At 39.9% G+C, this 27,772-nt stretch overlaps 1 long non-coding RNA gene across 3 annotated transcripts; it reads left to right on the top strand.

Annotated features, from left to right (window-relative positions):
• Nucleotides 1–2,452: 2,452 nt before the first annotated feature.
• Nucleotides 2,453–21,408, top strand: LOC103279032 (uncharacterized). Of its 3 annotated transcripts, XR_010006279.1 has the most exons (5): nucleotides 2,453–5,168; nucleotides 5,871–5,951; nucleotides 17,648–17,754; nucleotides 19,591–19,719; nucleotides 21,002–21,408. It is a non-coding gene; the product is annotated as an uncharacterized LOC103279032 (long non-coding RNA). The 3 variants fall into 3 exon arrangements; XR_010006278.1 differs by having other exon boundaries at nucleotides 2,453–5,951; XR_010006280.1 differs by lacking the exon at nucleotides 19,591–19,719 and having other exon boundaries at nucleotides 2,453–5,951.
• Nucleotides 21,409–27,772: the final 6,364 nt, after the last annotated feature.

Genomic DNA, 27,772 nt, shown 5'->3' with positions numbered 1-27,772 from the left:
AGCACTTAACATTTTTTGATTTGTTAATGTAATTCATTCATTCCTGTGCTTTTCCAGCCCAGCCAATCTCATTTTATTTGGATCAGTTATTCTGTAATTTACATTTTATGAGGAAAAATTATCTGTGAGATATTTCTTGACCCTATCATCATTTCTAACATATTTCTGTGAAAGCAACTAAACCATATTTTCGACTCTGTGCGGCCCCCTTATTCACAGATTCAATTTCTACAATTTCACTTACCACAGTATAAAACCTGTTTCCCCCAGTAATGTTTGTGTGCCTCTCTAGATCCTCGAGTATAATTTGTTTGGTACCCCTTTCAAATTTCGGGCAACCTTTGGCGGGAGGGGGACCACTAATAATGATTAAAAAGCCAGAAAACACATTAATGTTAAGAGGATTCCCATCCCAATCAGCAAAAAAATCTTCACAAAATAGCCCAGAAGATGAAAGGAGTGGTATTGCAATATTGCACTGCAGCTGGGGCAAAATACTTTAAAGGTTTTTGTGAGATTTAATTGGCAGCTCTCCAAGGTCTCCTGGGGGTGCTAATGTAGTGCCCTAGACATCTACAGTTGCCAACTTTTGCCATATACAATTACAAACTACTTTAAAAATATTTTATTAATTTACAGGGCTTAATCACTATGCTCTCATGATAGGCACCATTACTTCTTTCAAAGAAACATTTATTATCATTGAAAGCCAAACTTCAGACCCTGTCCTTTAGAAGTCATTTGACACAAGGATATAGAATGCAGATGGTCAGTCTCAGATCTGCCAAAATCTTGTCTATATCCTGTAAAGCAGTGCTTCTCAACCTGTGGGTCTCCCGATGTTTTGGCCTTCAACTCTCAGAAATCCTAACAGCTGGTAAACTGGCTGGGATTTCTGGGAGTTGTAGACCAAAACACCTGGGGTCCCACAGGTTGAGAACCACTGTGTAAAGTATCCATAACACTACAACCAGATGGCATCTTTGTCTAAGTAAATTTAGAGGAGATTGTATCAGTGGCCTTGAGAACACCCTAATTCCAAATAGTGACCCATGACTGTGTAGGACATTTGGCTAACTTTGCCATAGTTTGTGTTCACTGTTTGGCCAGGCCAAAAATTAAAATGCATCAGACACATGCACTATTCCATGCAGAATCTACTTTCTCGATGGCAAATAGTGTTTAAAATGAATTCTAGATATCATTAGGCTTATTTTTCCAGATTCTGATAAGCACTAGAATATTTAAAAGATTTATTTGATAACAAGACATTCTCACAGAAAAGGCAGAGTAACAATAATTTCCTTCCCACAATGCTTCAAATTTACACAGGGACGACTGTAATCTTCTACAACCATTTAGCTTTTCATTTGATAAGGATATTTTTAAAATAATATTTGTGATAGTGCCTTTAGTGCTGACATTTGTAAATAATGGATCCTTTCATAATACTTTGCTGAGATTGAATGTTAGCACTGGAAAAGGGCAAATGAATATCATGTTGCAAATGCTATCTTCATGCAGCAAGTTTCTTCTTAATAATTGTATCAAAACTGCTTAATCAAACCTCATATCAGTTCCAACTCAATAAAAAAGGTTCTATTAATGCTTGTATAGCAAACCTAGTGACAACACTAGGACAACATGACAAACCATCATCCAGTTGCTTGAAATCTAAGTTGTTGTGATATTTGAATTCACCCCTGCTGAGAAGCTGTGGTTTGTTAGCTACCCTCAGATAAAAACTAAAATCCATATTTCATTGTTGATTTAAACTTTGACTTGTCTAAACCATGGCTTGCCATACTATCAAAACCTACAACTATGGTATGTTCTTAGCTTTTTTTTCCCCCTTACGTATCTGCCCTAAAAAGGTGGGGGAGGCAGAAATATATAAATCAGAAAGAAAAAAAGGAATGGAACAGTTTTATTTGGTCAGCTGCCATTGGATTTAGGGCTTAAGCAATGAACTATAGTTAACACAAATCATGACTTACCTTGATGTGAAAACATGCCCTTGAGTTTATTCTGTTTTCCTGTTTCAGTTTAAAACTAGATGTGTAAATTACCTTTGATTTGCTGTATAACTCTATGATTCTATAATGTGCGGTGGAGAGGAGCTGGTCCTTCCATTATCCTCTGGAGTAAACCCATGACAATGAAATGTGCAAAAATATAATAAGAAGCATCCAGCTCAAGGTCCATTCTTTCTGTATTTAATTTTCTCTTCTTTTTTTCACAGTCTTTTTTTTTAAAATAAAAGAATTATGTACAAAACCTATATAGGAAAGAAAAAATGAAAAACCTTGTTGAACTATTCCCTTCACTGAAAGGACAACAAAGGGCATGAATTAGCAATACCACAGAACTGCAGGAAATTCTGCAAAGAGGTGCTTATCACAAGTAATATTCATAAATTCTACTAGCAATGAGCTGAAGTTAATAGGTGAGCAGTGAAACAGCTATGTTTGCTGATGATGCTATTTTTTTTAAGCTAGTTGCAGAATAGGTAGTGAAGGGCTCCAAAAGATCAAACAGAAGGAAGTAGTATTAAAATGGTACGTGCAGTTAAATGTAAACATGTATAAAGTGGCACACATAGTCATCATTGTCATCATCATACAGTAATAACTGTTACTGCTACTGCTACAATTAATCCTAAATTAAGACATATATGTTGACTTGAGCTAGTAAGGACTCACAAAAAAAAGAAAAAGAAAGAACACCCCCATTAGTGGCCATGAACTGGATGAAAATAAAAGGAGTATGTAGTTGGTCTGGAAAATACCATAATTGTGGATGGGTCATTAGAAAAGGAATAAAAAAATGAAGCTCCCAATATTATAATGTACACATTTATGCTGTTGCCATTAGGCTTGAGCGATCCATGAAAAAATTGATTCTAAACTCGTTTCAAAAGTAGGGGGCGCCAGCGTTTCGTTTCTGATGTCATTTCCGAATTTTGCCCCCCAAAAAATTCGAAATTAACGAAAATTCGTTATTTTCTAAATTAATTTGTTAATGGCGGATGCGCATGCGCAGTGGCCAAAAAAAAAACAGCACGAGGGGAGATTTTACAGGACTCTCCTGCCCTCATTTTTTGAGTTATCTTCTTCAAACTTGGTACAGTGGTAGAACACATTTAACACTGATAGCTCACCAAAATTTGGAACGTTTCCCTTATCTTCTGATTTTTGGCGAATTTTCATAGCTTTTATAATAAACCATTTTTTAATAATTGCAGAAATCTGTTCCTGGTTTGAAAGTCTTATTTCCTGTTTCATTGGGTTGTCTTTACTGTGAAAGTCATTGTTCTACTTCAGAAACTTTGTTTTTGTGGCTGAAACTTTGTTAAATTGGTGGACCAAACCATAATATGTTCCATCCATGTCGCTTGCACAAAGTTCAGGCAATGTCATAGATTTTGCCATGTTTCTATGACAGAACCAATTAGGAAATGACATTTATCACCCAGGAACAGAAATCATAGTACACCATCAAATCCTTCCTGACAGATGGCCATCAGCCTCTGAATAAGGAAATTAGTTCCTGGTTTGAATGTGCTATTTCCTGTTCCATTGGCTTTTCTGGGCTGAGAGTGTGTGACTTGCCCAAGTGGGTGGCAGAGTGGGGAATCATGCCACAATTGGAGTCCAAAATTCAAACCTCTTCCTCCCTCCTTCTCTCTAAACTTCTCATACCTTCCAAGAATTCACATACTGTATGAAAGTTTGGTCAAGATGGTCAGAGGAGGGCAACTAAAATGATCTAGGGTCTGGAGAACAAGCCCTATAAGGAGTGGCTTGAAGAACTGGGCATGTTTAGCCTGCAGAAAAGAAGGCTGAGAGGAGACATGATGTATAATATGTGAGGGGAAGTCATAGAGAGGAAGGAAGAAAGCTTGTTTTCTGCTGCCCTGCAGACTAGGACACTGAACAATGGCTTTAAACTACAGGAAAGGAGATTTCATCTGAACATTAGGAAGAACTTCCTCACTGTGAGCTGTTCAGCTGTGGAACTCTCTCCCCGGGCTGTGGTGGAGGTTTCTTCTTTGGAGGCTTTTAAGCAGAGGCTGGATGGCCATCTGTTGGGAGGGATTGGATGGTGTCTTCCTGCCTGGCAGAAGGGGTTGGGCTGGATGGCCCACGAGGTCTCTTCCAACTCTACTGTTCAATGACGCTATGATTCTAAGTGAGGACAAAAGGGGGTGGGGAATGTTAAGAGGAGAGAGGGCCTGGAACACCTGGGAATTGTAGTTTGCAAGTGGGCATAGTACTATTGGAGAAACGTTTGCTTCAGCCCAATGCTTTTATAAATGGTCAATATTCAGAGGCTTCGTTCTCCTGCATTTTGAAAGCTATTATGATGAAATTTGCCAGAATGGAAGCAAAAATTAAGTACTCTTAGCCTATCAAGTTTCATAATGTTTGACCCATCCACTGATTTTTGGGGATTTCTGAAGCAACATTATTTTAAAATGTTAGCAGATCGATAGCCACGCCTCCCTGTCCTTCTTCCTTCCACTTTGATTGGCTTGCTAAGGCTTCTGGGAAATGGAGTTTTTTCTCTCGTTATGGCGAATTGCTTCATTAATGGTCAATATTCAGAGGCTTCGTTCTCCTGCATTATGAAAGCTATTATGATGAAATTTGCCAGAATGGAAGCAAAAATTAAGTACTCTTTGCCTATCAAGTTTCATAATGTTTGACCCATCCACTGATTTTTGGGGATTTCTGAAGCAACATTTTTTTAAAATGTTAGCAGATCGATAGCCACGCCTCCCTGTCCTTCTTCCTTCCACTTTGATTGGCTTGCTAAGGCTTCTGGGAAATGGAGTTTTTTCTCTCGTTATGGCGAATTGCTTCATTAATGGTCAATATTCAGAGGCTTCGTTCTCCTGCATTATGAAAGCTATTATGATGAAATTTGCCAGAATGGAAGCAAAAATTAAGTACTCTTTGCCTATCAAGTTTCATAATGTTTGACCCATCCACTGATTTTTGGGGATTTTTGAAGCAACATTTTTTTTAAAATGCTAGCAGATCGATGTCCATGCCTCTCCCTCCCTCCCTCTTCCGCTGTGATTGACTGAGAGGCATGCCAACATGGCTTCTCCTCTCATAGGGGCTACAGCTTCATCCGAAGACATCAAAAACAAACGAAAAAAGGTACTTTTATTATTCAAATTCATAATATTTGTAAGGGCAGTGAGCAGATGGTTCAATATTAATTCAAAATTGCTTACGAAACGAATTTTTAACGAATTTAACGAAATAACGAAAAATTTGCTCTAGCCTAGTTGCCATACTTGTAATATTGCATACATTTCTGGTCACCATGCCTCTAAAAGGATATTGTGAAGTATTATAGTCGCCATATCCTTTCTGATCTTAGAAATTAAGCAGGGTCAGGTCTGATTAGTACTTGAATGGGAGGCCACTAAAGAATACTGGTTGCTACAACCTATATTTCAGGGAAAGGCAATGACAAATCTTGATATTTATTGGCTAAGAAAACTATGGAAATTCATGAAGGCAGCATAAATCAACAGGTGACTTGAAGACACACATACACACAGCAAGCATAATTCCCATAAAGGAATGTACAATATTTTGAGTTTTTTGGCTAAGTAAAATGAGTAGTAAGGATGGGATATAAAAATATACATGTTATAGAGAAAGTTTTTAAAATTGTTTATTTGATATGTTAATTGGGTTTTTATATCGGGATTTGATGTTTTAACTGATTACGTATTGCTGTCTGATGTATTTGTATGAATTGTATATGTTGTACGCCGCTTTGAACCCCATCCACGGGAGAAAAGCGGGATAGAAATGAAATAATAATAATAATAATGTGTTTGTAAACAGGAAGATGTTCTTCTCATAATGGTAGAAACTGGGATCATCTACAGATCTAAATGTTATGAGAGACTGAAGCAATAGAAACAGGTACATTTTCACATAATATATACAATCTGTAGTGATAGCTGTTATCTTCATGGTTTTAAAAGGGGATTAGGCACAGTCACAGTGGATAAGGTTTGTCATACTCAGAGACAGTTTGCCTCTGAATACTGGTGGCTTGGAACATATGTGGAAGGATGCTTTTGTACTCATGCTTTTCTTGTGCGTTTCCCCTATAATTGATGATGATGATGATGATAATACACTTTATTTATATTCTGTTTTATCTCCCTGGAGGGACACAGAGCGATCACAGTAGCATATATAAGGCAAACATTCAATGCTTTTTACACAGTGAATAACAACATACAATACACATATATAGACAAAGGTAAAGGCCTTTCCCTTTCATCTCCACCGGATGCTCAACTCCGGCCATGGGGAGGTGCTGTGATGACTCATGGGCCATGTAGTCCCGTTCCTAGTACTATTGCAGCAGATGAAGAGGAAAACTTGGGTTTCCCACCGTTTCAGCCAGAATTGGAGCCCTTGCACCTGCAAGATGTTTGGCCACAAGAAGTCAGCCAAACAAGCCTTGAGCAGATATCTCCCCCATTTTCTCGCCGGGATAATTATAATCGAGATAGAGGCGCTAGGGAGGCGAATCGCAGAAGCACCAGGATTGCTGCCAGACAATTAGCTGATTAAGCCTGTTTCCCTTGGGAATTCTTAAGGAGTCATGCATCTGGACACAGTATGGGTTTCGTTTCTTGTTCCCCAGGGAAAGTGTTCCTTGGCGGGAAAACAAGATCCTATATAGGTGTTTACCCGCAAGGAAATCCTTGCGGAGTCAATTCGTCAGCTTCGGGAGTGAGATCATGTGTGGACTACGCTACTCCAGTTCCCTGTTCCCCGGACCTTGCCACGGACCTTGTTCTAGTTCCAAGACTGCCTTGTCCCCGGATCTTGCCACGGACCTCGTTCTTGCTTCTTGCCTCTTGTTGCCACGTATCAAGCCTTGTTTGCCAAGAATCTAGTTTGCTTCCAGCCTTGTTGTCAAACTCCATTGGACTAAAGGACCCTGTCATTTCCCCACACTTTGCTTGGCAAAGTGTGTGTTTCGGTTATTGGATTATAACTTTGGACTCTAATATCACATATTGGACATTGTTTTCCTGGACTATATTTGACCTTTCCTGAAAGGTCTACTTCTGAACTATATTCTTCACTTGTTTTTATTGACTTTATATATTCCTTTAATAAAGATATTAGATAGATTCTGGCCTCTGCGCATGGTTATTGGTGCTCTGCAGCCTGGGTCTTGACAGGTGCTCTTGTTCCATTTTTCCATGCCGAGGAGCCTGTTGTCCATAGACGTCTCCGATCATGTTTTGTCTGCATGTCTTCATGGGGTGCCTGTTTACCTTCCTGCCAACGTGGTACTTATTGATCTACTCGCATTTCATGCTTTCGAACTGCTAGGTTGGCAGAAGCTAGGGCTAACAGTTGGGAGCTCATCCCGACTCACAGCTTTGAACTGCTACCCCTCTGGTCAGCTGATTTCCTGCAGCTAGCGGTTTAACCCGCTGCGCCTGTCACATGTCTTTTTTATTCTAGAAAAAAGATTATTTATTCAAAATTCTATCTGTGTACAGAGTTCTTCCAACATCCATGAACTCTAGACATTGGGTCAACTTGCCATGTTCTGTTATCAACCAGAGATCCTCCTTCTCCCATATTTGTGTGTCTCTGAAATAGTGCAACTGGCCTTATTACCAAGAAATACTATTTGTCTTGCTTTGTAATACTATGACTGATACAGCTTTCTGAGGTCCCAAACAGAACATTTTTTCCTATCATCTTCTACATAATCCTTTGAAACAGAGATGTCGGGGACTGAAACTTCTATCTGCTCATTTTTTAAAATGGGGCACAAACTCTTTTCAGAACATATCATTCCACTACTGCTATTACTCTATTTCACTATAGACACTTTTAAAAGATGTAGCTTTCCACCAATCTGGAGTAAACTTATAAAGAAAATCATTACTGTCTTTGAATCACAAATCTATTTTTGTTCTGCTCATCCCCATAGACTTTTCTAATATTTTCTTTTGAAGAAGTTTTTTTGGGAAGGCATGACCTTTTAGTAACCATAACCTTTTGGAAAACCAGGAATCCCCATAGCCTTTTGGAAGCATGACCCTTTTGGAGATTAATTGGCATTCTCACTATTTGGAATAATCATAACCTTTTGTAAAGTATGATCTTCCTGAAAAGAGTTAAATACTCACTTGAGTGAATCTTCTCCTTAGTGGTAAAATATCCACTAGTATTCATGCAAGGCAAATTAAGTTTCTCCGTTGTTAGACTGATATACCTGGTTATCTCTCTGAACTGTTAGGAACAAAGATATGCCAATGCATAAAATATATAGCAGATCTTCAGAAGTGTTATTTCAGTTGCCAAAGGAAATCTACTCTCCCCATAAAATATATTTCTTTTAAATCATGCTTTCAAGAAACCAAAAATAGATAGTCTTCGTTAAAAGTAACATAGTTGATTTACTTACAAATTTCATGAATTCAGCATACAGGTACATTTATTATTGATTGGGAGTTTAAATCTGTTCTCTAAAGCATTCTGTTTTAGTCTGTTCTTTGTTGCATACAGACTAACATTCTCTTCAGTCTAATATACTACTGAACATTGACTCAATAAGACTGACCAATAATAGGACCTGCGGTTTTGCAATGGGTTGAACCAGTGGTTCTCAACCATTGGATTCCCAGGTATTTTGACCTACAACTCCAGAAATCCCAGCCATTTTACCATCTGTTAGTATTTCTGGGCATTGAAGGCCAAAACATCTGGGGACCCACAGGTTGAGAAGTACTGGGTTAAACCCTTGTTCTGGCTGAACTGCTCACCTGAAGGTTGGATTGCTGACCTGAAGGTTGCCTGTTCGAATCTGCGAGATGGAGTGAGCTCCCGTCTGTCAGCTCTAGCTTGTGAGGACATAAAAGAAGCCTCCCAGCTAACACATCCGGGCATTTCCTGGATAACGTCTCTGTAGACGGCCAGTTCTCTCACACCAGAAGCGACATGCAGTATGTTCTCAAGTCAGTTCTGACATGATAAAATGAATACTAACACTGCTGACTTCATAAACTGTACTGTACTGCTTCTGATGCAAAACAAACTTCTAAAATGGAGTCTCAGTCTGAATAGACCCAGATCTGGTCACATGGTCTGCAGTCCCTCCCACAACCTCAAACAACATAGAGTCAAGGGAAAAGCTGCATATCAAAATATACGTACACTATAGTAAACTATTTGAATTATATACATAACAAATAATTAGTATAGGAGGCTTGTAGAAGGCTGCTATTTCCAACAAGATTTTGCATTTTGCAGTTCTTAGGATACTACAACTACAGTGAAAAACATGACTACTGAATCATCTTGGAAAACATTAGGTCAGCAGGCAGATTGGTGTATGCCTTATCTCCCTTAGCGGTCAAGTGGAGTGGATATTAATTATTAACAAATGGAGGATGGGAACGGCAGATGAAAATTAAAACGGCTAAGATGGTTGAATTCCATCTTAACATATCCGCAAAGATCATGTAATCACATCTGTTAATAGGCAACTTAAGAATGCTACACTTCCTGTGTGACAAAATCTAAATGACCTCAAAGATATGGTCTTCAAAGAGCTTACGTAATCCCTACTTGAAGGACTTGTTTAAACAGTTCAAAACTCTGGAGAAGAAATAAAGCCTGGTCTTTATGTTAGCTTACACAAGTGTGACCACAGCAGCACTGGAGCAACTTAGTCAGAAATAGTATTGCATAAATTTGTCAGAAAATGTTTTGAGTATTGTAGCCTATTCTTTTTTTTTTTAATCTCGCTGTGTGTTTAACCCATGAAAGCAGATTTAGGCTGAGATCAGATAAATTCAATTGTATGTTAAATCTTACAATTTCTTTGCTGTGTAAGTATGGTGATGCCTTTGCCAATCTTATTATTCATTGGAAACAGGCAGAAGCTGCCCTTGTCTTTTAATCAAGATGAACTTCAAAGGTGAAGATTGTAAGTGCAGAAATTATTTATAATTTGGTAATAAAAGTTTATGTCCAACATTCCAAATTTCATACATCTGCTCTGGTGTTGGCCTTGAGATATAAAACTGTGGAAGTTCCTTTTAGAGTGGGCATTCGTGGAAAGGTCATAAATCAGATCAGGAGAGTTCATAGTCATTCCTAGCGCACTAAATTTCCATATTAACATCTTCACCTCAAACATAAATGGCTGAAAAGTTACAATGAGAAGAGTTGTGTTGGCCTTTGTCAATTGAGCTTAATGATGTTAATCCAGACAATGGAACATTTACCTACTGCAGAGTGTTAAAAATGGGGACGATTTCAGAATCCTTGCACAGAGGACCCAATTAAAAATTTATGATGAACTGTAAAACATAAAGTGATATTTGACAGTCTTTCTCTTGTTCCCTTTTTACTGAAGTGCAAAACAATGAAACATAAGGCGTTCTTTTACCTCAAGCTACTTATAATAAACCTTTCCTATAGATAAAAAAGATACTCAGAGGTTGAAAAGAAGTGTGCCTTGGCATTATATTTATGCGATTTGATTTGCAACCGTTCACCATGTTTTAGGTTCAGAAGAATAGAAGTCACTTTCTGCTTCAAACAAAGACCTCTTCTAAACATGGTGAGAATGCCTTCCACACGTTTTAGGACATTTAGAGTCAAAACATTTTACCTTTTGGGAAGACAAGAATCTCCAAAAATGGCCCTGGGGCTGTTTGTAGCATGTGGTTTGTACTTGGTCAATATAACAGGAGGGCATTTTGTGGATCTCCAGATGTTGTCACACCCTCCAACATCTCACAGATGAAAACTGGAACACAGGTGACCAAGCAACAGTAAAACAAGGTGAAGATGGCAAAAGTTATTAATGAGGAAGAACACTCAAGCTAAGAGAGGCTGCAGCAGTTTGCTTTTCCCTTTGCCTACAGGGAAGGTCAAGAACCTTCCTGTACTCTCCTCTTTGTGAGATCATGAAGTAAAGCTACTTTTGCACTTCTAGAACAATTTTTAGCATTTGAAGTAAGCTGGGGATAAAGGGAGGATAATGGAAGGAGGAGGAGGAGAAATTGAGACATTTTAAAACAAACTAGAAATATGGAGTGAAAGGATTAATCTGGGCAGTCCCTCATGAATTAGGACAGTTGAAGGCTATGTGTTATTGAAGTACAGTTCCCATCAGACCTTGTTGTAGCTAGTAGTGAGGTATAATGGGAGTTGGGGCACAACAACATTTTCAGATTGTCATGGTCTTCTACTATACCTAGATATATGTTATGACTTCGTGCCCTGAAGTCCATGATTCAACCAAGTTTAGAGATTATTTTATTTTAATAGGTGTGCAGCATGTTGATTACTTTTACATTTAATGCTTCTGCTCCCTCTTAAACCAATCCATTTAAGGTTTTTAGATTCTCCCAAATTCTGAATGAGTTTTAATTGAGGTTTTGCATAACAGCATGCTTGTCCTATTGTACATACCACATATACTCGAATACAAGCCGAGTCTTTCAGCCCTTTCTAAGGGCTGAAAAAGCCCCTCTCAGCTTATACTTGAATGAGGGTCCTGGCTGGCATATTTGGATCAGCTCATACTCGAATATATAGGTAATCAGAGTTGGACAGTCTTATCTTAAATTACAGTTTTATGTAAATATTCAAAAACATTTAACCTACTGATGGCTCAATGAATGTAATTTTATTGGTATCTATTTTTATTTTTGAAATTTACCAGTAGCTGCTGCATTTCGTACCCATAACTTATACTCGAGTCAATAAGTTTTCCCACTTTTTTGTGGTAAAATTAGGTGCCTCTGCTTATATTTGAGTCACCTTATACTCGAGTATACACGGTACTTTCTGACATTTCACAAATAAAAATCAGAACATCTGTATGAATTTGTAAGGTATGTGGCTGAGAGATATGGAGGTGTGATTGAAAGGCTGAAGTCAAGTGCAAAAGTTGTTAATAAGAAAGAGCACATAAAACTAGTACAGTAGAGTCTCACTTATCCAAGCTAAACGGGCCGGCAGAAGCTTGGATAAGCGAATAACTTGGATAATAAGGAGGGATTAAGGAAAAGCCTATTAAACATCAAATTAGGTTGTGATATTACAAATTAAGCACTAAAGCATCATGTTATACAACAAATTTGACAGAAAAAGTAGTTCAATACGCAGTAATGTTATGTTGTAATTACTGTATTTACGAATTTAGCACCAAAATATCACAATATATTGAAAACATTGACTACAAAAATGGCTTGGATTATCCAAAAGCTTGGATAAGCGAGGCTTGGATAAGTGAGACTCTACTGTATTTGAAGCAGAAAATATATTTTTATTATTACTATTAATATATTTATGCCCTGCTTTATCTCCCGAAAGGGGACTCAAAGCGGCTTGACATAAAAACATTAGCATAGAATTTAAAATATAAAAAATTAAAACAGAACTAAACACAAACAGCAGTAAAAATTCAGTCAAAATCAATTGAAACATATTAAAAGTTAAAAACCACAACATCCCTGACTACATCTTAAACACCTTCATCTTTAAATGCCTGTTTAAATAAAAAGATTTCCGCCTGCCGCTGGAAGGACAGCAGGGAGGGGGCCATTCTGGCTTCTCTGGGTAGAGAGTTCCAGAGTCATGAGGCAGCCACTAAGAAGGAAGGCCTGCTCTCTCATTTCCACCAACCAAGCTTGAGATAGAGGTGGGACTGAAAGAAGGGCCTCTCCTGAAGATCTCAGGGCTCGGACAGGTTCATACAAGGGGATGCGGTCGACCAAATAGCCTGGACCTGAACTTTCTAGGGCTTTAAAGGTCATAACCAGCATTTTGAATTGTGCCTGGTAACAGGCTGACAGCCAGTGAAACTGCTGCAACAAGGTGTTGTGACTCAGCAGCAGCAGAACCAGAGTGAAGATGAGGAAGGGGATTTTGGGTTTCAGATACAGGAGCCAGAGGATGGGATGCAAGATGAATTCCAGGATGATGTCATGGGGATGAGAAATCATGGAGTTATACAGGCCAGTTCAGAAGGGCAAGACACGCAGCCTGTGGATGAACTCCTGAACCAGCCTGTCATAGATAACAATCAGGGAGACATTCCCTTGGGAAATAATGAGCTGGATTTGTCTCAGGCTCCTATTCAGGTGCAAGACAATGAATTAGTTGACCTTGGCAATCAAGGAGCGCCATTGCTATCTAGAGCTGATCGTTTGCAATGGAAAGGAATGTCTAGGTGCAGCCTGAGATTAGCTGGAAAACGGGAGGCCTCTGAGGGGAAGAGAAATGCATTTTTGGGTTGCTTTTAAAAGTGTGTGTTTAGAGACAATTCTTTGTCAAAGCTAATTCTCGCTTCATCAGAGTGGATGTGTCTTCATCCCTTGGAAATTCTCCTGTTCTTAAATCCTTGCAACCAGTGGACTGATGTTTCTTTGGAAATGCTTTTTGACTAAAGATTATTGGAATTACTGACTATTTTGCAACTACTTTGGGATCTTTATTTTTGCCTGCTTTGATTATATATATTCTGCTTTAGCTTAATAAAATTACAAAAGACTATTTCCTGTGTGTGATTTGGTGTCAACAGTAAGGGGAACTATTCTGAGGTGCGACACAAGGGGGGTAGTCTTCTCCCTGTTGCCAGCCCCAGTTATCAACCAGGCTGAAACTCTTTGGACCAACTGAAGTTTCTGAGCACTCTTCAGAGCAGCTCCACGTACAGCACATTACAGTAATTCAGACAGGATGTAACTAAGGCATGTACCACCGTGGCCAGATCTGACTTTTCAAGGAACAGACACAGTTAACACACAATTTTTAATTGTGCAAAGCCCCCCACCACCTCGGCCGCCTCTGACATCTGGGCCTCCAGGTTCAGAGCTGAGTCCAGGAGGACCCCCAAACTGCAGACCTATGTCTTCAGGGGGTGTAACCCCATTCAGCACAAGTTGGTTCCCTATTCCCTAGTCTGTCTTCCGACTGACCAAGAGTACCTCTATCTTATCTGGATTAAGTTTCAATTTTTTTGTCCTCATCCAGTCCATTACTGATTCTTCTTCTTAGGCAATCCCTCATAGTTCGAGGATGAACTATGTTCCAATGAAGGCGGAAGAAGGCTGCAACAGACTGAGAAGCCACTCTCATTGTGTTAATCACACCACTACTGGGACCTCACTCTGTCTTCCATCTCTGTTGTATTTTTCTTGGAAGATGTCTGTGCATGATTTTTTTTAATGTGTGGAGGTCGGTGCACGGCCGGTCAACACACGGTCTTCACAGAGTGAGGTCCCAGTAGTGGTGTGATTAACACAATGAGAGTGGCTTCTCAGTCTGTTGCAGCCTTCTTCTGCCTTCACAGCCATTGTAACATGTACCATGTTATCCTCCGCCTGCTCCGCCGTTGAGGTCTTTGGGTCTTCAGATTGTTCTTGGTCTGGATCTTCCCCTGTGGCCACTCCTGGGAGTGCATGACTCCAGTGGTTGTGCCCTCAGGTTCATTGGAACACGCAAGCCCCCTCACCACGACAAGGTGCCTATAATTACTGATTATAGGCACAGGTTTAGGATCAAGACAGCTTCCTTGACATTAGGTGGAAAGGAGTAGTAGAGTTGGGTGTCATCTGCATATTGGTAGCACTGTACTCCAAAACTCCGAATGACCTCTCCCAGCAGTTTCATGTATGTGTTGAACAGCATAATGAACAAAATGGAACCCTGAAGAACCCCACAGGACAACGGCCAAAAGTTCGGACAGGAGTCCCCCAGCACCACCTTCTGGGTACGACCTTCCAGGAAGGACTGGAGCCACTGTAAAACAGAGCCTTCCAGTCCCATCCCAGCAAGATGACCCAGGAGGATACCATGGTCAATTGTATTGAAAGCCGCTGAGAGATCCAGGAGAACCAACAGGGACACACTCCTCTGTCTAGCGCTCTGCGTAGGTCATCCACCAAGGTCACCAAAGCTGTCTCTGTTCCACAGCCAAGCCTGAAACCAGATTGAAATGGATCTAGATTATCTGTTTCATCCAGAAATCTCTGGAGTTGGGAGGCCACCACGGGCTCCAAGATCTTTCTCAGAAAGGGGAGGTTGGACACTGGCTGATAGTTGTCCATTATAGAGAGGTTCAGGGAAGGTTTATTAAATATAAGTCTCACAACAGCCTCCTTTAGGCAAGTTGGAATTTTGCTTTGTTCCAAGAAGGTATTGACCACCACTTTCACCTATTCTGCCAGTCCCCCTCTGGCCTGTTTGATCAGTCAGGAAGGGTAAGGATCTAGAAGACATGTGGTAGCCCTCACCTATCCAAGGATCCTGTCCACATCCTCTGGCTGAACAAATTGAACAGTATCCATCAACACTGGACAAGCAGAAGCCACAGTTACGTCCTTTGGAACTGTATCAATAACAGCATCCAAGTCGGAACTGATCTGAGCAACTTTGTCTGCAAAGTGTAGTGCAAATTCTTAACAGCTGTTGAATGGTCAGGAATGCCTTTTTGAGGACCAGTATGTAGTAGCCCTCTGACCACTGGAAACAGCTCTGCTGGACGGTTCTTTGCAGATGCAATGGTGGCAATAAGGAACGATTTTTCTGCTGCCTCCAGTGCCACGAAGTAGGCATTCTAGCCCATACACAGTCAGATTCACTTCAAGCTCTCCACCAATGTCGCTCTAGTCTCCATCTCATTTGCGCCATTGCCGCAAACCCCTTGGAAAACCAAGAGGCTGGCATGGCTCTGCTCCGCGAGAGGGGACATTCAGGAGCAATTGTGCTTACAGCCCTGGCCATTTCCCCATTCCAGGGGCCAACCAGAGCTTTGACAGAATCGCCTACCAAGGTGACAGGAAAGTTGCCTAGAGCTGTCAGGAATCCATCTGGATTCATAAGCCTCCTGGGGCGGACCATTTTAATTGGTTTCCCACCCCTGCAGAGGTTTGGAATCCCAGCGAGTCTAAACCTGGACTAGGTAGTGATCGGTCCATGACAACGTGCCACCTTCAAAGTGGCTCCCCTAAAGGGGTGAACTCACTTTGGATTGAAGCTGTGGCTGCAGGTCTTCTCGTGGGTAAGCCCAGGGCTGAGCAAGGCAGCAAAACTGGATGGCAAATACTCAGGCCCCAGGGTCTCTCATGCAGCAGAACCTAAAAATATTTATGATTGTAAATGTTATATTATGCATTAATGTAAAATCAGCCCTGCTCAGAATGGCAACCTTCTCTCAGATTCACAATCAGTGCATGAGCTCTGTGTTCACACCTGCTCCATCTGCTCAACATACTTTATATATCATACTTCATATATATATCCCAGCTTTACGATAGAGCTCATGTGGTCACCTGGAGGTGATTACAGGCTCTCAGTTTAACCTACTTTACAGGACTGTTAAGATAAAAATGGGGATGGGAGTGAGAGAAAAAAATATCACACAGCACTTTCAGCTTCAGAAAGAAAACAGAATAAAACTAGTTCAAGTACATATAGTTGGAAAGCCACGATTATCGTGAAGAAATTGATACATTTCAGTGGCCTTTTAGGATGTTACATGAGTTACAATCTTGTAGACATTTACTTGGAAATTAAGGGCCGCTGAACCTAATTTACTTCTGAGCAATGTCTATTGTCTTGTTCATGTAAATGAACTTGAAATGTATAGAAGTTCTGTTCTCTCACACACACACTCTCTCTGGGTGCATCTATTAATGTAGTTTTATATCACTTTAATTGTCATAGCTACCTACCCCCACCCACCTCTGATGCTTTTGTTAGGGCAATCACTCTTCTCAAGACTTCCTCCCACCCACATTTTTCATGGATTGATGGCTTGTCCTTGTGAAAACATTAAATAGTTTTACTGCTGGTAGTGCAGAGTTCATATTGGAGTTCTGAATCCAGGGTTCTGTTGGGACAGAGAGTTTACTGGAAAACCTGCATGTTCCTGGATATATTCCTGTGATCCTGGAGATGCTTCCAGGGTATGACTAATACAGAAACATTTTGATGTAGTCACTCTGTGCAAAGTTCAGAACACCACCGGAATCTGATAACTAAATAGGTTGGCATGACTTATCTCTCCCAAAGCATGGAAATAATTAGTTATAAATAGCTTTGTTGCTTGTAATTTGTTTCCATTCCATTTCCCAGTTATTTTCACTACTTGTATCATCATGGTGATGTGCTCAGAGGAGAAAAGGTATTTAGGTTACTATTTTGATACAAAAACAGGAATGTTTTTCAATAGCTACATCTGTAATAGCTACTACAGCGAGCCCATCACATTCACTGGGGTTAAGGGTTCAGGACCCCCAATGAAAATGAAAAAACTGCAAATAAAAAACAGTATTTCTTAAATCTGAAAGGTGTTGTATCTAGCCATCTTTAGGTCCTCCGGTACAACTCTATGGTCAACCGTTGGTGGAAATCAACCATAGAGTGTCACTGGAGCACCTGGAAAATCCTAGAAAGACCAAAGTAATAAAATATACAAGTAATCAAATCCACAAAAGCTGAACTCACGAGTGTGGAGGAGCGACTGTAACTACATTTTGGATGTACTATACACTAGTAACTCACTACTGTTAAACAGCAAATTTCCAGGTTCTGTTTTCCTTCTTCCATAGGAAAGACAAAAAAAGCAGCGAGGAGACACAGGATGACTATCAACAGGATATTTCAGACACTCAGCCTCTTTGAACAAGGCAAGGCAGCTGAACTACAATCACACCAGGTAGCTCCCTCAGTCCTATTACGGGACTTCAGATATGTCTTTTACTGGCAATGTTGCAGTTTGATTAGCAGTGAAGGTTTCCAGTTTTGTGCTCTAAAGCAAGCAATACGGTGCTGGATAGAAAAATCACAATTCTGCACTTTGAAAGTTAACCACTTTAAACTGCATTTGAATTCAATAGGACTATACCTCTTGTATTAAAATTCATCTAACATGAAATATTTTAATTTTGATGGTGGTTGTGAGGTCAAATTTAGACCATGGATATGGATGGTCCTTGCCTGGAAAGCATTACACTAACAGCCCAAAGTTTCAGATTAGAGAACACACCAGGGTGAAGACAGGCAACAGAGGTTTAGTCAATCCAGCCAGAAGGGATGCATGTATGACTGATGCCAAAATGTATAAGCATAAAACGAACACAGATAGCATGGATTTTTACGCAGTTCAATTTCCATTCAAGCTTCCTGCTCCCTCCCCAGATTGGCTGAGAGAAGGGGCCAGCCTGGGCCTACTCTCTGTCTGGGCTCCGCTGAAGTCACTGGCTCCAGATAGGGATTCCATCCCAGCCAGGAGGAGATGGCTATGGTTGGTTTCTGACATCTTAATCAGCTGTAGGGAATGCCCTTCTACGAGGGGACAATCCCACAAAGTTCCTGTGACCATATTTGGAGGGCTTAGCAGGCTTCTGACTAGCGCAATAGTCCATCTTTGGGTGATAAATATGGAATTATGATAGCTAAGTGTCCAGGGTCCCTGAAACAATGGATTGGTGATCTCCGCCATAGGTCCAGACTTGGATGTATATTGTGAGTCCTTGGTGATGAGGAAGTGTTCTGAGAAAAATAGGGGTGAAGGGTCTTGAAACAAAAGGTGATGATCACCTGTAATCAAGCCTTGGATGTCAAATAAAGGAATTCAAATGAAAGTACATAGTTTAAGTCCCTGTTTCTGTGGCTAGCAATCTCTCAGCCCAATGGAGACGGAGCCCAATGTTGCTATTAGATTGGGAGTGGAAACCGCCTGCTGATCTACATGTACCCACAATGAGCCTACATTGTCACCTTTGTTAAGGGCATCACCCAGCCCCAGATGTCCAGGAAATTTCTCAGCGGAGTCAGCAAGGGGGTAAAGACACCGGTGGCTTGTCTGGGCCGAAATCATATACTTTATGCATATTTTAGATATGTATAGGAGTAAGGCAGAGAGTAAAGGATATAAGACAGGCAAAAAGTTACAAGAAAATATACATTTTATTAAAGAGTTGGGAAATTATAAAGTCTTTGTGTAAGATTTGCTGCTGCAGATCCGTTCTGCATGTGCATTGATATATCTGTGGACCTTTAATAAAAAATAATAAGAAGAAGAATCTCCAGGAAGAGTAGTGGCCGCTGGTCTGTCTGCCGGTATTTCTAATTGCTGGAACTTTGGAGGTTTAGTCAAATAAAAATTCTGTTGTCTTTGGGGTGGGGGGTGCTGTGTTCAACAACAGTTAAGTGAATGTGCTGTCAACTCACCTGACAACTTTTGGTGTCCTTAAATTTTCATAGGGTTTTATTAGGCAAGGAATACACACAGATAGTTTTTTCTGTTCCCGTTCTCAGAAATATAGCCCAGAGTACCTGCTATCTGTTGGTGGCCTTCAAGTACCAACCAGGGTTGACCCTGCTTAACTCCCAAGATCAGATGAGATATGGTGCCTTTAGATTATTGGACAATGCCTTAAATTGTTACCTAGGATAGCTATTGCTCATTGTATATGTTTTATATCCTTAAAATTTATTATTGTAACTTTCCTTCTCTTTAATCTTAATCATTTTTATCCCCATTGTACAGGTGGGCAACTGAGGTTGAAATAACGGGATTGTGAAAAGAAATTACCTCAGGCAGTGCTTTGAATCTTTTATGTTTCGTTTTTCCTTTATAAATCCATTTCTAATCAATTTCTTGGAAGCACAAAAGCAGGTGAGTAGTACTAGAAGCCTGACAATTCCATGAGACAAGAAGGGATACATTATTTATATTTTTATTACCACTCAGAAAGAAAGTTGCGAGCAGATTCCTTAACAGAATGTGTAATGGTTGAATATTGTAACTGCCATTTCTTAGATGTCACACAAGGTTTTTGAATTGTTTTGTTTTATATGTGCTTTTAAAATGGAGGGAAAATAGGTTAAATTATTCTATGCCATTTCTTTTGAAGCTAGAGGCCTAAAGTGAATGAGGAAAGCTAATGATTTACTGCATGGGCAAGTTTAAAATATATGCGCTAGTACATTTTACTGCCTGTATATTCATGCTTTGTTCCCCTGGCTTTTAAACCATGAACAGAAGAGAGAGAGAGAGAGAGAGAGAGAGAGAGAGAGAGAGAGAGAGAGAGAGAGAGAGAGAGAGAATAACTTCCTAAATTCTATGATATCTTATGAAAAATTGCCCTAACAGATAATGGCAGAGTTAAGAAAACACACAGCTATAAATACATAATTTCAAAGTAACCTCATTGCAGTCGGGCATCTTTCTGCTTGTAACACAGAAGCTGAGTTCTTATCTTCATATTTTCATAATGAAAGCTCCCCAAGCACAAGCTACTGTGGCAGATTTACAGCATTTGAGCAAGAGAACTGACAGACAGTTTAATATGAAAGGAGATATGATGTCTTTAATGTACTGTGGTGTTACATCTAGAAGGGTATAAAGTATGTGTGTATGTGTGGTGTGTGAGTGTTGGGGTGGGGGAGCTTTGTTACTTCTACTATAACCACCAAAGTCAAACTTGTCCACTGTGTAAACAACCTGAGAAAAGTTGTAAATTATTGATAAGCTAAGCTAAGGAATTTTGCATATCTAGGTGGAAAGCACACTTTGAGGTTAAAGGGGCAGGTCCAACACAGGAAGCTAAAACTCAGGACAGTCTAGACCAGTGGTTCTCAACCTGTGGGTCCCCAGATGTTTTGGCCTTCAACTCCCAGAAACACTAACAGCTGGTAAACTGGCTGGAATTTCTGGGAGTTGTAGGCCAAAACACCTGGGGACCCACAGGTTGAGAACCACTGGTCTAGACCAAGCCTGCACAGCATATGGCCTGCGGGCCAGATGTGGTCCACAGGTGGGCTTCCCCTTGGGTGGTTGGTTCTGTGGTTCCTTGCCTGACCAGATATGCAGGTCGGCGAAGGGTGGAGTGACTAAGGAGATGCCTAGGGCCTTCGCTGGGCACTGTGAGCCACTCTTCTTCCCTCCCTCCCTTCAGGTCAAGCAGGCAGGATGGAGGAGGAGTGACCTGCAGGAGTTTAAAAACATACAGGCCCTTTAAAAGGACCAAGTTGTGCAGGCCTGGTCTAGACAGAAGAAACCTTTGGACCATCGAAAGGATGACATGATCCTGGATGGATAGTGGATGTCACCAAGGGAGTGCTAAAATATTAATATGATTGATTATTGGCTGCCTTCTCCACTTTTTGTATTGATGGCAACAAGAGATGGTTATGAAGAGCTGCATAAATGTGAGCCAGGGAAATACAAGTAGAGGTCCTCTTACAGAGTTGTGGACCTCTTCAGGTTCCCAATCCTGCCAAGTTTTGATGCCTACTCTGATCACCTGAATCTTCTGAAGATGTAAGACTATCTTTTTGTGAAATAAAAATCTTGAAATCCTTACCACTTTTCATATTTAGTTTTAAACCTCATATCCATTTTAAAAAAAAAAATTTAGCGAGCAGTACTAAATGTATTCCTATATCTCCCATGGGGGTGGGGGGTAGCACTATGTAGAAAGGCACTAAGTCTATGATATTTCAGCCTGTCTCAATCCTTCTCTTTTAGCTCATTAATCAATGGCCCTTTGGCCATTTGTGGAACCCTTAGGTATATGACTGGCAGTTTTCTGGGCTCATATCATCATGTATTTCTTTCATGGTTATGACCTCCAAAATGATACTTGTGGTGTGGCATCAGCTGACCATCTCTTTCAAGTCTGTTAAGTAAAATTAAGGTTGACCATATTATCTGTTTCTGTGGCTTTGTTTGAAGGGAACATATTAATTATCAAGTGTGAAGGTCATCATGGAGAGTTCTGACAGGCATTCACTTTTCAGTGGTTCCACATATTCCTGGAAGAGAAATCCCAAAATTTAATTTTCGTGGCAGTAATAGTGCAACATTTTTCTGATATTTTCTTAGAGGAAGTTGCCAAATTTGAATTTCCTGCTTCTCCTCCTCTCACAAAGAAGTCTTAACTCCCCCCCCCCCTATTTTATCACTATTGTATATACTTGTGTATAAGTCAACCTCACACATGAGGCAGGTTTGGGTTGGAAATTATGGATTTTGATATGACCTGTGGGTAAGTCAAAGGTCATTCTGCTTTTGGCTGCTGCCACCATTTGCTCTCCCTGAAATGGTGCCATGCTAGAGAAAGTAGAGGGGGGACAGTGTTTCTTTGAGGTTTTCCTAGCATAGATTATGCTCTTACCTTTTGTCATTCAGTTCACATGTGCTTCCTTTTTTGATACAGTATTTACATTGATCCTTAGATCAGTTGATTCCTTTTTTCGAGTTGTTTTTTACTAACATTTCGAGACTTGTATATGAGATATATACAGTATATTTTCCCATTCCTAAGCAAGCTTACTAGGTAGGTATTAAGACTGAGTGAATATAGTGGGTCTCCTGGGTAAAGAAGCATAGGATTGTGTTGTTAATAACTTAGTAAAATACTCAAAAAGGTAACTTGTTACCTGGCTGCTGCAAAAATGGCAGTGGCCTGTGTCACATTAAATTCAAGATTATATATGTATTATTGTATGAGTTTATTGGACTGTTACAAATTTCCCATGAGAGCTCATGCTATAATAATTTTATTTGTCTGTCAGGTGCTATAGATCAGTTGTTTTTACTAAAGATTATCTTTTAAATTAGTTTTATGTTTGCCAAGGAAACATATACTTTGATTTTATATAGCTTCCCTCTAAAATTATTTTTACCACATTCAGTGCTGTCTTTAGTGCTGGAAAAGTACATAGATTCTGAGTAAAATATCCACCTTTCAGCCAATATAATAAACTGAATATGCTGAATTAAAATAAGTTCAAAGAATAAAATTAAAAAGAAGTGTTTACATACATTAACGAGTTTACTCAACCAGTTGCCCTCCAAATGTTTGAGACTACAATACCCATCAGCCCCTGCTAGTGGGAAGATGTGATCTGTAGTCCAAAACATACAGAAGCACCAGTTGGAGCACCAGCTAGATTAGTGTGCACTTGCAGCCCTGTGCTAACTTAACCTGGGAATGAGCTCCACTGAATACATTGGGAAGTTTTTCTTAGTGACATGCTTAGGAATGCGCTCATAATCTATTTTTACTTTTATTGTCTCCAGGCATGCTTGTTTTGGTGACAATGGGCACCTATTCAGCTCCTTTCTACTTCTTGTCTTGCACTGACATTTGATAGCTTGGGAGACATTTATGGGCACTTCTCTGTCTTGATGTCTTGTATGAAAATGTTCAACGGGACCACAAGAACCTCTGCAGATTAATTGTATCTCTCGCACAACTCTGCAGATGGATTCTTTTCCAGAAACTATAGCTCACTATGTAAATCTGTTTAGCAATTAGAATGCCTATGTTGACCAAAGGGGAAAAATCAGAGGCAGATAGTAATGAGAGACCATAGTCATGGCTCCAGTAGAACATATTATTAGCATTAACCTTAGCACTAGGTCATGCACTGTCCCTTCTAATGAGTGATGTTAGGGCTTCTCTGACAGGCTTATTCCAAGCAGAAGAGTAACATAACCTTTACTATCTGATTATGCCAGGAGTCATATATGAACTGCAGTAGGCTAGACAAGCCTAGCCCTGTGTTATAAAGCATAATTTGATTTCCATCCTCTTTCCTTCTCTGGCCTTTTAATTTCCTGGCAGCAGAGGAGAGTCCAACAATCCAGCCTTGTGTACATTTATTTGGCAGTCGGGCTTCATCAGATTCTATGAGACGGTGCCATCCTAAGCATGTTGACTTAGAAGAAATTTCTGAACAGGGTTTACTCCCATATAGACATTGGTATAATATAATTAAATGTGAGTCAAGAATTGCAGATGACATTAGTTTATATTCATACTATATTGAAGAAGACAAGCAGTATTGTGTGGTGGTTTCTGTATTGGACTAGCTCTTTGAAAGATCAGAGTTTGAACATTCTCAGCCTCAATGTTGAATGCTCTCAGCCTCAGTGGTAAACCCCTTCTGAACAACTCTTGCAAAAAAATCCCATGGTAAGTTCTCCTTAGGACTAACGCAAGTGGTAAATAAACTGGAGGCACGCAACAGTTTTGAAGGAAGATAGTATAAGAATAAACATTGATTTTGTCCATTACTGGTCCATTACTGGTAGAACTAATATTTATTTATTTACACACTTGTGATTATTCCCATGTATATTTTCCCATCTGGCTTTGGAGAATGCCTTCTCCCTAGCTGATCTATGCAATTGTTATGCAGCCTTGCACTTTATCCCATACCCTCGTCCCATGGTTACAGCATTGCATTTATTCCATTCCTGGTCTGATTGTTCACAGCCTGGCCACATTTACACGTTTACACAGCTTACCGCCATTGGTTGATAAGCGCCATTTTAAGTTGTTTTTTAATATATTTATATGTTTTATTCAACTGTATTTTAAAATTGTGTTTTATTTTATATTCTGTTTTTGGCACTTTGTGCTGTGTGTAAGCTGCCCCAAGTCCCTTCGTGGAGATGGTGGTGGGATACAAGAATAAAGTTATTATTTTATACAGAACAAGATTAGTACGCAGCAAACAAGATCACTATACTGGCTTTTGTATTCAATCACACATCAGACACTTCCTAAGTGTCTAGGTTTACTGGCTTGTGTCAGAGTCTTTACAGTTCTATCTTTAAATCCTCATATCATGTAAGTTTTCCAGTTGCTTCTCCTCAATTCTGCTGTCACTCAGGATTGCAACATCGACGATCCATACTTTGTTTTTTTCCACAATCATGAGGTCAGCAGTATTGTTCTCCAAAACCCTTTTATCAGTCTTAATTCAGAAGTCCCAGAGTAGTAACTTTTTTAGGCTTATGATCCCACCAGTTTTTTTTGTTGAGGGCAGATGGTATTTGTAGCACAAGTTCCTGTTGCAAGTTCTAGACTTATTATGCAAGAATTATGCCTCGGCTTATAGTCCGTCTGCATGATCTTCTTGAAGCAGCTGAGTATGTGATCCATTATTTTGTCTGCTTCCTTGCAGAATCTGTACTTGGAATCCATTGTTGACTTTTTAGTTCAGGCTTTGATAGCATTGGTTCTAATTGCTTGGTCTTGGGCTGCAAGAATCAGGCCCTCAATCTCCTTTTTCAAAGTTCCATTCGAAACTTTGGAAGTTGTTGTTGTTGTTGTTATAATAATTATTAGATGGATCCCATAAAAATCTGAATATAAGCCAATAGGAAATAAACACATTTCCCCAATAAGGAGCCTAAATAATACAAAAGTACCATATCCCATCTGACCTTAAAGAATAAACAAGTCACTTCTGATGTGAGAGAATTGGCCATGGAAATGGGGTTACCAAGGAATACCAGGTGCAGTGTGCTATATTTCAGCAGTAGGCAATAGGAAACTACCTTTGAATATTTTTTACCTAACAAAACCCTATAAAATTCAAGAGGTCACAATTACTCAATGGACTTCAAGATCCATACACACACACATATTCCCAAGATGCTAGTTAGCCATGGCATTGTTTCATAAATAAGACAAAGTGAAAACAAATGGATTATATATTCTTCAGATGGAACTCCTATGTGTTGGAATAACTTCTAGGGTAGGGTTTGGAAACATGTTGGTTCAGTGGTTCTGGGAGTTATACTCCAAAAAAAGTAACTTTTCAAAATATACTGAGAACCAAGTGAGATCGGAAGTTAGATGGTCATGATGTGATATCTTGTAAACTGACAGATTTAAAGTGCTAGAATTGCTTTTGCTGCATCAGAGAGTTGTATTTCAAAGCAGTAGGATACATATAAACCCTCCATGCGGCCCAGGCAGTGGTGGCTGCATTTCAGATGCCCTTCTTAATCAATCATGGCTTGAGGGAGGGTGTATCTTTGAACTGCCTGTGAGGGACAGTATGATTGGCAGAAAATACATTGTAAGCCTGTCTTCTGTTATAGCTTTGGAGTTGTGTTCAGCAAGAAATCCACCCTGATCAATGCCACCCAAGCAAAACTATCAATAATCTGAGGAATGTATGACAGAAAAGAACCACTGTTTTCTATCACAAAGTAGCCCTTGTTAGCACGAACACTTAGCTTTGGGATGTTCAGCAAACAGGCTGATGAATTAAAGCAAAAACTGCTTTTTCAATGCCTGCTTTTAATGTAATTGCTTGATGTATTAAACCTTGTTTACAGTGTTTGGTTAATTTAAAATATCGACTTAAGTATCTGCTTGTATAGCTGTGCTCTGTAATGCAGAAAACTATACATCTAAATGGTCATTTTTGTTTTAGATCTTGCTTTAGGAGACCCTTAGAGAGATGATCTCTTCCATATCAATACCCAATTTCCAGCCTCATGCATGATGGCAATAATGCATTGCTTCTTTTATACAAGGCAATAAATGACTTCGATTATGTAATATTTAAGAGGTAGCATAGCTCATTATAGTGGGGATAGAGCTAAGATCAAGAAAAAACAACACCCTGAGATGTAGATTTGCCTGCCTCTGTTATTCAGTATCTTGACCCAATATTTGTAGGTCTTACATTAATGGAACTCCAGGTTATCTTCCACAATTTTCAAGGTAAAGATGGCGCAATGGGTTAAATCCTTGTGCCGGCAGGACTGATGACTTGAAGGTTGGGTTGCTGACCTAAAAATTGCCAGTTTGAATCCAATCCGGCGAGAGCGTGACTAAGCTCCGTCTATCCATGTGGGGACATGAGAGAAGCCTCCCACAAGGATGGTAAAAACATCAAAACATCTGGGCATCCCCTGGGCAACGTCCTTGCAGACAGTCAATTATCTTACACCAAAAGCGACTTGTAGCTTCTCAAGTCGCTCCTGACACACACAAAAAAAATATTTCCAAACAAAAAGAAAAAAGAACAAGTGTCAATGAATAATAAATAATCTAGGTTTAGGAAACATTCAGACATATTTGGTTTAAGGGGTAGAAAGTCTAGATAAATAAGAAAATGTTACTTTAGTGTCAAGTTTGTGTATGAGAAGTAAAAATAGGAAATCTGGTAACATTAGAAACTGGGAGTCTAATTCAGTTTGACATCACTTTAATTCTCACAGCTCAATGCTATGGAATCATTAGAGTTGTAGTAATACCATTATACAACAGGACAGCAGATCTTAATGTGTTTCTATACAAAGACCTGGATCATATTGGTGACCCAAGTATCGGCATGGTCCTTCAAGTTGATTCTGACTGATGACCATATGATACAGTTTTCTTGGCAGGATTTATTTAGAGGGGTTTGCCATTACTTTCTTTTAAGGCTTTGTAATGTCTACAATAGCAGGTTAATCTAGGGCATGTGTCCCCAGTGGAGGCCACATGCACCATCCTGAACCTATGCTATGCTAGCAGCAGGTCGGAGTCCAGATAGTCCAGCTTCACTAATATTCCCTGCTGGACAACCATCTTATCTGTGTCACTGTCACCAGTCTCAAATGGCCATGGAGCTCCAAGAGAACTCTTGGCCTTTGCAGGCACCCCCTGCTGATCTGTGACCAGTGATTCCACATCCTTCTTCCTACTCACACAGGTGCCTCTGTTGATGTCAGATGAGGCACCCTTGACAGCCAAGATCTCTCACTGAGCTCTGTGTCCATCTGGGTGCAATCACAGCATCATGGGCCTGGTAAGTTCAGGGAATGGCAGTGGTGGCCTATGGGGACAGCTAACTGGTTCAAATCGGACTTGTTTCAGCTGTCTACACAGCACCTAAACTATGGGGTTGATCCAGAATTTCAGGTAAAC

Source organism: Anolis carolinensis, chromosome 5 (genome assembly GCF_035594765.1).
Source record: "Anolis carolinensis isolate JA03-04 chromosome 5, rAnoCar3.1.pri, whole genome shotgun sequence".
Lineage (NCBI taxonomy): Eukaryota > Metazoa > Chordata > Lepidosauria > Squamata > Dactyloidae > Anolis > Anolis carolinensis.
This window is presented reverse-complemented; position numbering and strand designations above follow the sequence as displayed.